Source organism: Crocuta crocuta, unplaced genomic scaffold, assembly GCF_008692635.1.
Source record: "Crocuta crocuta isolate KB4526 unplaced genomic scaffold, BGI_CrCroc_1.0 scaffold44, whole genome shotgun sequence".
NCBI classification, from domain to species: Eukaryota; Metazoa; Chordata; class Mammalia; order Carnivora; family Hyaenidae; genus Crocuta; species Crocuta crocuta.
The window spans coordinates 1,734,141-1,742,608 of record NW_027530179.1 but is presented as its reverse complement, the minus strand read 5'-3'; the positions used below and the strand labels follow the sequence as shown (position 1 = coordinate 1,742,608).

The window sequence follows — 8,468 nt, the reverse complement described above, 5'->3', positions numbered from 1 at the left end:
AATTTCCAATTTCCTCAACTCCTCCCGGGTGACATTACATTTCACATCACTGTGATAAAGTTCTCAGCCTATTTGATGTATGTGAGAAGGCTGGAACATTTACCATTAACCATTTGTAAGGGGTTAATGGTGGCTCCCACTGGTGGATCCTGTGAAGGAGAGCTTATTTGGAAAAAGGATCTGGGCAGACGTATTTAAGTTAAGGAATTGGACCCGAGACCATTCTGGGTCATAAGAGTGGGGCCTAAATCCAATGACAAATTTCCTTATAGGAGAAGAGAAGACACAAATAAGAAGAGATGGCCATGTAACAAAAGGCAGAGATTGGAGTTCTGCTCCCATAAGCCAAGGAATGAGAAGAACCATCAGATGCTTCAACCTTAGGGCTTTGAAAGGAAACGTGGCCTTGCTGACACCTTGATTTTGGACTTCTGGCCTCCAGAACCATGAAGGCCCACAAAGAGCCCTCGGCTCTCAGCAGTCATTGATACCAGAGCTACCTTGGGGCACCAGGGTGGCTTGATCGGTTATGTGTCCAACTCTTAATTTTGGCTCAAGTCATGATCCCAGGGTCATGGTATTGAACCCCACATTGGGATCTGTGCTGAGCATGGAGCCTGCTTAGGACTCTCTCTCTCTCCCTCCCTCCCTCCCTCTTGTTCTCTTTCTAAAAAATAAAAAAAAATTTTTTTTTTTTTTAAAAGAGCTGCCTTAACCCAGCTCATGTCATTTCTACACCCAAGCACGGACTGGCATAAGAGATGGAGTCTGGCTTGTCCAGCTTGGGACAACTGTGAAGAGCCATCTCTGTTTCAGAGCCCCCTGTGAAGCTGGCTCTGGCCTTTCTTGAATCTGAATCACATCTGCTAACTTCTCCCTCTGCTTAATCCTACTTTCTTCCTTTCCCTCACAAGAGACCCCCAAAGAACTCCCTAATTTAAACACACACACACACACACACACACACACACACACCTGTGCAGTGTCTTCCTCAGAGCTGCATTTCAGAGAATGCAAGCTGCAACACGGACACAAAGGTCTTTTCACACGCAAAGCTTAGTGGGTAGCAGCAGAACTGAAAGAATATCAAATGAACTGATATCTTGGGTTCTTTGGGGTTTTTTGTTGTTTTGTTTGGTTTTTATTTTTTGTTTTTGCTGTAAAAGTAATGGATTTTTTAGTGAAATCTCCCTACTGCAACTAAGGAAACAATCATAATGCTGAACAAATAAACTTAGGTTTGCTGGATGTATATTTACAATATATTAGACCTTGTAGTGGTTCTCAGGCAAAGGTGGTACCATCCTTATGAGGAGCTTTGGAAAGTTGTAACAGCGTTTTTCTATATAATTTTTTAAATTATTTTGAGAGAGAGAGAGAGAGAGACTGAGAGCAAGAGCTGGGGAGGGGCAAAGAAAGAGGGAGAGAGAGAATCTCAAGCAGGCCCTGTGCTGTTAGCACAGAGCCCGATGAGGGGCTCCAACCCATGAACTGTGAGGTTCTGACTGAGCCGAAACCAAGAGTTGGACACTTAACTGACTGAGCTCTCCAGGCGTCCCTGTAACAGCATATTTGTGGTCACATTGTCTTACAGGTGCTACTACTAATATTTAGTGTTGAGGTTCGGGGATGCTAAACATCCAGGACTGATCAAGAGTCCCAACAGAGGAGAAATCTTCTTTGCTGAAGAGAACAGGAAGAGATATAAGACATATCTGATGGGGTTTAGTTTGTAATCCTGGAAAAAGGGAAGTACTAAATATGATAAGTGTACCAACCGTATGTATATTAGGTAATGATCAATTTTATGGTCAATTTCACTGGATCACAGGGAGCCCAGGTATTTCTGGGTACGTCTGTGAGGTATTTCCGGATCAAATTAGTATCTGAATGTGTGGACTCAGTAAGTGGGTCCCCTCCTCAACGTGGGAGGGCGTCACCCAATCAGTTGAGAACCTGAATAAAACAAAAAGGCAGAGGAAGGAAGAACCTGGCTTCTCCTGCCCCATTGCTTGTGCTGCATTATTAGTCTCGTTCTGCCCTTACTCCCCACGATTTTCAGGCCTTGGTGCTCAGACTGAATTTCACCACTGGCTTTCCTGGGTCTCTCACTTGCCAGCTGTGGCCTGTGGGACTTTTCAGCCAATTTCCTTATAAGAAGTCTTCCTGTATATATCTGGTTGGTTCTGTCTCTAGCAAATCCTCACTAATTTATAGTAGCCAAATGGTTTGTGTAGATGGTAAATACAAAAATGATTTAGAGGTTGAGAATATTATTACAATGGATTGGGGTGTGCTAGAAGAGCCACAAGATTTTAGAAATTGGCAGAAGAGTGAATTTTTAGGGATTTCACTCAGTGAGAACTGTGTGTTTTAAAACTTGGGTCTCATAATTTTTTAAATCTTTTTTAATGTTTTTATTTATTATTGAGAGACAGAGAGAGACAGAGCATGAGCATGGGAGGGGCAGAGAGAGGGGAAGACACAAAATCTGAAGCAGGCTCCAGGCTCCAAGCTGTCAGCATAGAGCACGACACGGAGCTCTAACTCACAAACTGCGAGATCATGGGCTGAGCCAAAGTCAGACACTTAGCCAACTGAGCCACCCAGGCGCCCCTCAGGTCTCATAATTTTGTGACAAATTATATATGACTCTGCCAGTAATTGAGGAATCCTAGGTTTAAGCTCAGGGCTGTCTGATTCCAAAGCCTGTTCATGCCCTCTCTACTCTGCTGCTTTTATTTATGATACTTTAGTCTTTTAAACTCCCATATTCACTTAACAGTGTACCTGTCCTCTCACCAAATTGGGAAGTAATTGCTCTTCAGAGTAGACATGACTCATATCTGTTGGTCACTACAGATGCTGCTAGAAGCCAGCTCTCCCTAGAAGGCACTGGCAGGAAGTGTCCAGCTGTCAGGGTGGATGCTCCCAGATCCTGCTCCCCGTGATCTCTACAGATGGCTTCTGTCCCCATAGATATCATGGTGCTGAAGGAATGGCCAGTTGGGCATTTTCTTCCTCACAGCTAGAAATCAGAGCCACTACAGATATTCCAGTCTCCAGCTTCTCACACTGCTATCCACCTGAACTGAAGAAAAAGAAGTTTCTGGAATAACAGGAAAAGCAAAGATGTCTGAGAGTGGGAGTGTAACATACCATTATGCCATATTTTTAGGTTGTTAACTTGGTGCCAGAAAGGTTATTTCCACTTGAGCTATGTTGCTTACTGAAAGTCTCTTGACACCCACAGTCATGGGTTTGGTTAAGCTCCTGGAGAAACAGGAATCTTTTGCCATGGACGTGGTTTGCTTGCGTTGAAAATTTTGGCATAAATAAAATAAAAACAGAACCGCGCATAAAAATAGCTAATGCCATCAAGTATTACTAAACTATACTAAGTCTGTCAACAAAGGATTAAGAATAGAAACAAATATTTTGTCTTTTCTTCACTCAGTCTTACTAAATTCTCATGATTCTAAATCATTTTGCTTTGGTCCACTTTCTTCCCTGTGTTCCAAAGAGAAACGGTTAACCCGTTGTTCTCACTCATTTGACTCGATTCTCAGAATCTTCTCAGTTCATCACTGAACTCTGTGGAAGTTTTGGGAGTAAAGACCCAAATTCTCCAGAGCCTTCACGACGAGCCAGCCCTCAGTCTCTCTCTCCCTTCCTGGCAGTAGACTAGCTTGGATGAAGACATTGCCTTTTCTCCTCTGCCTGACTCTTAGCCCTTTCTTAATTTTTCTTACATGACAGAAACTAGAAAGCTTCTCCCCTCCAACACAGTGGCACAGAAGGTATTAGATCTTTTTCCTTCTTCATGGGTTTCCAGACAGCCTGCCACTTTGGAAAGAATCAAATGACTCCTCTTGCTTTAGCTTTCTAGATGCCATTAAGAGGTTATTGGTCGTGTAAATACTGTATTTTTTCTCTGCTGACAGGATTAAGCCTGGCAACATGTTTTCACATATTTACAGCTACAGCTACTTTTCAGGTGGCCTGTTACTAGGAACAAAGTCAAGCAAACACCAGGACACACGGCCTTTGACAAGATTGTTGGAGTAAAGTTTAACAAAGTGTCTTTTAACAGACGTCTGGGGTTTCTCACACTTTGCTATATGTTAACTGACTTGGAGGTAAGTAAATAAATTAAATAAATACATAATAAAAAGGAAAAAAAAGAAGTAAACATCTTGGGGGAAAAAATGAAAAATAAATCCTAAATCCGTGTCCCTATGCAAGGACTACCTCATCATTCTGCAGATTCCCTGAGTTCATTCTCTCCACCACCTTCCACCCACATGTGTTGCCACGTTACAGAATGTCTAGTCCTTTAGAAGTTCCACCCAAATGTCATTCCCACCCAAGCCTTTTGTGACTCCAGGGACCACAGACAAGGTCGCATCATGAGCTGGCCAACTTCTTTAATGCATAGGCGATTCCCTTCTCCCCCCCCGCCACCATTTTCCATACTTCCTCTGCCTTGGAGTGAGAGGTGCACTTTCCTCTTGTTATCAGAAGAATAGTTCTTTATTCAGATTCTGGAGGCTCATCTTCTTTCAGGGAGTGGCTTCCAACAAGCATCTTCTCAACCATGGCAGATCCCAATCTGTATCTGCTGCCATAAAGCTGCTATAAAAATGAAGATCCTCCAACTCACCATAAAAAGTAGAGAACTTCCATGATGGGAGTGTCTGGGTATCCCTGTGTGAAGTTGAGCCATATGACTCCTTTGTGTAAGACCAGATTCCACAGGGGCGCCTGGGTGGTTCCGTCGGTTAAGAGTCTGACTCTTGATATCAAATCAGGTCATGATCTCATGGTCCATAAGATCGACCCCTGTGTCGGGCTCTGGGCTGACAGTGCATAGCCTGCTTGGGATTCTCTCAGTTCCCCTCTCTCTGCTCCTCCCCCACTTGAGCTCTCTCTCTCTCTCTCTCTCTCCCTCTCAAAATAAATACATAAACATTTAAAATTTTTTTTAAAAGCCTGGATTATACAAATGGAAGGTGTGTCCTCTTTGAGGTTGTAAAATATTTCTTCCACCAGTATGCCACAGTATCTGTGTGCCCCAACTTTATGAATGTATATTTATATTTATATCTACATTTACATTTATGTTAATATATATTATATGTGTTAATATTATTAACATTAATGATAAATATTATATATAAATATATATCTACTTAAAATATATATTCACATATGATTATCTATCTATCTATGTATACACACACACACACACACACACAATGGTACCTTGGTGGCTCAGTCAGTTGAGTGTCCAATTTTTATTTGGGCTCAGGTCATGATCCCAGGGTTGTGGGATCGAACTTGATGTCGGGCTCCTTGTTGAACATGGAGCCTGCTTAATATTCTCACTCTCTCTTTCTCTCTCTCCCTTTCTGCCTCTCCCCCTCTCACTCATGCTGTCTCTCTCTCTCTCAAATAAAACATAAATAAAATAAAAAATATAGAAACACATATAATAAATATATAAATATATGAAATAAATATGTATTTTGTAAAAATATATCTTTGTAATGCATTTAGTTTATATGTATTGTGTGTATATATATTATATATGTAGATTATATACATGTATTTAAACAGGTTATTGGAAAAGACCAAGCTGTGAAACATTGGTGTGGATGATTCTGGCTGCCCCTTTGGAAAAAGAGGGGAGAAGAGCATGAGAAAAGGCACCAGCAGAGACCAGGTGCGTTGCGGAGGGACTGAAAGAGAGTAATAGAGAACTAGGGGAAAACTGGACTCTTCACACAAAGGCCAGGCAGTGGTGGGGCAGCTCAGTAAGGGACAGCTCCACTAGCCAGGGCTTTTTAGGTCACAAAAGAGGAGAACTCAAAAGGAAAGGTGTTGGCTCACTTATCCGGGAGGGAAACTAGAGCTATTCGCGTGCCTGAAGAGCGAGCTGCAGAAACCAGGCCTCAGAGACAATTCCCCCAGACCAGGATCCACTCTCTCTTCCTCTGGCTCTCAACACCCATCCTGCTTGTTTCTCCGCACAGGCTCTCTCCACCTCGTAGACCAAGATGGCTTCCTGGAGCTGTAGCCTCAGGTCCACACTACACAGGCTCTCTCCACCTCGTAGACCAAGATGGCTTCCTGGAGTCGTAGCCTCAGGTCCACAAAACACAAAGACCTTTCCCCCCCACCTCCCTTAGGTGAAGTTCAGATAAGGTCCTGATTGGTCCTGTTTGGGTCACATGACTGCAGGGGTTGGGGGCGGGGGATCCTCACCACTGGGAGAGGAGACCCTCAGCAGGATCACAAAGAAAGAGAGAACAAGTACCAAATAAGATGAGTGCTGTAACCAGANCCACCCCCCCTCCCCCAAAGAGTTGAGATTAGACCTGAGATTAGGAGGCAGCCAGGAAGAGGGTGTGCTCAAAGAGAGTGGTGTGAGAAGCAACGGGCCAACATCTTTGAAGAAGCCACAGCTCTCCTTGGCCAGATGTATGAGGATGCCAGGAAATCTGAAGATGTGGCATGGCCTCTTTTGTGTTGCCCAAGTGGATGTGTCCGTGGAGTAGTTAACCGACTGCGTCCTGGAGAGTTGAAACTGGAGTGGAATTTTACAGCTGGAGACTCCATCTGGAAACCACTATTTTCCAGTGTTGAAGATCGGGGACTTGTACAATTCCCTCTACTCTTGCGTGGCCAGGAACCGCTATGCATTCAGAGGCAGATAGAGCATGCCTGACGTGATTATGCTGGGCATCCTTCATTCTGTATTCACATACACGTGTGCATACCTGAACCAGAGGCTCATAAATGAACTGAAGGTACTGGGGCGCCTAGGTGGCTCAGTCCGCTAAGCATCCAACTCTTGGTTTCAGCTCAGGTCATGATCACATGGTTTCATGGATTTGAGCCCGGAGTGGAGCCTATTTGAATTCTCTGTCTCCCTCTGTCTCTGGCCCTCCCCAATCACATTGTTTCTGTCTCTCTCAAAATAATTAAATAAACTTTAAAGAAATGGAACTCAAGGTATTGTCCTACCACTTGGAATTTTCATTCAGCACTCTGCGTTTGAGATCTACCCATGATGACCTAAATAGCTCCATCCCATTTCTTTTAATGGCTCTGCAGTATCCATCACACGAATATACCACCACTTACTATCCATTCCCTTATTGATGGTCACTTTGGTTAGTTGCAATTTATTTTTAAATGTTTCAATATTTTTACTACTGTAGTTTTAGGGAGGGGTTGAATGAGCATCTCTGAATGTTTTTCTCCTTTTCAGACAAGTATACAAGTTTCTCTCAAAGCATATTTAATAACTGCACCAGGAAATGAACATACTTAGTTTTACCAGATACTCCCAAATGGTTTCCAAAATGTTTGTACTTCATGTTCTTACGCTTAGTCCCTGAGAACTTGGGAGGAAACTGTTAAACATTTACAGTAGACTTTCTAAAGAGACTCTTGTTCAAGTAGCACTGGGTTGCAAACCCTTAGACTCTTTGAAGGTAGAAAATGAGGCTTAGATTTGCAACAACGTGGTTGGAACTAGAGTGTATTATGCTCAGTGAAATTAGAGTAAGACAAATATCATTTGGCTTCCCTCATATGTGGAATTTAAGATACAAAACAGATGAACATTAGGAAGCAAAAATAATATATAAACAGAGAGGGAGCAAAACATAAGTGACTCTTAAATATGGACAACAAACAAGAAACTCTTAAATACAGAGAACAGAGGGTGCTGGAGGTTATAGGAGAGGGGAGGGGCTGAATGGGCAAGGGGCATTAAGGATGACACTTATTGGGATGAGCACTGGGTGTTATATGCAGGGAAACGAATCACTGGATTCTACTCCTGGAATCATTATTGCACGATATCCTAACTTGGATGTAAATTTAAGAAAATAAAGAAATAAAAGAAATAAAAAAGAAAAGAAAATGAGGCTTAGGTTAGCCCAAGAGGCTTCCTGGTTTGCCTCGTGAGGCTGAGAACAAATGCAGCCATCAAAATTGGATTTTCAAACACTACTTAAAGCATAGATCATGGTAATAGTATAATGTTTAGTTTAAAAAAAAAGATGCAAAACAGTCTTACATTATATCTTGATTTTGCGCATGGCTACATATCTGAAAAAGGGTAGAAGAACTAATAACAGTGACCACAGTCTCTCTGGGTAAGGGTTTATTTTTTTTTCTTCTCCATAATTCAGCCTCAGCTGGGAACATGCACATCAGGTGACTCAAAGTTTTCACCCCCTGCCGCCTGTCTGCAAATGACCACAAAAGCACTGTGAATATTGATTTGGGGGTTACAAAGAAATTTCAGCAAATGAGCAAATTTTCAAATACAGAATCCATGAATAATGAAGAGGAACTATAGATGCTTATGCAAATCAGTGACACAAATTATAAATGGCAGCAATATCTAAGCAAGGCCCTATTATTAAAACCCAATAATGTGGGATATTCAT

At 42.4% G+C, this 8,468-nt stretch overlaps 1 long non-coding RNA gene across 1 annotated transcript; it reads left to right on the top strand.

The window, feature by feature from the left end:
• The first annotated feature begins 4,069 nt into the window (after positions 1–4,069).
• LOC144232085 (uncharacterized) lies at positions 4,070–6,332 on the top strand. Its single transcript, XR_013335311.1, has 3 exons — positions 4,070–4,139; positions 5,620–5,725; positions 6,036–6,332. It is a non-coding gene; the product is annotated as an uncharacterized LOC144232085 (long non-coding RNA).
• Positions 6,333–8,468: the final 2,136 nt, after the last annotated feature.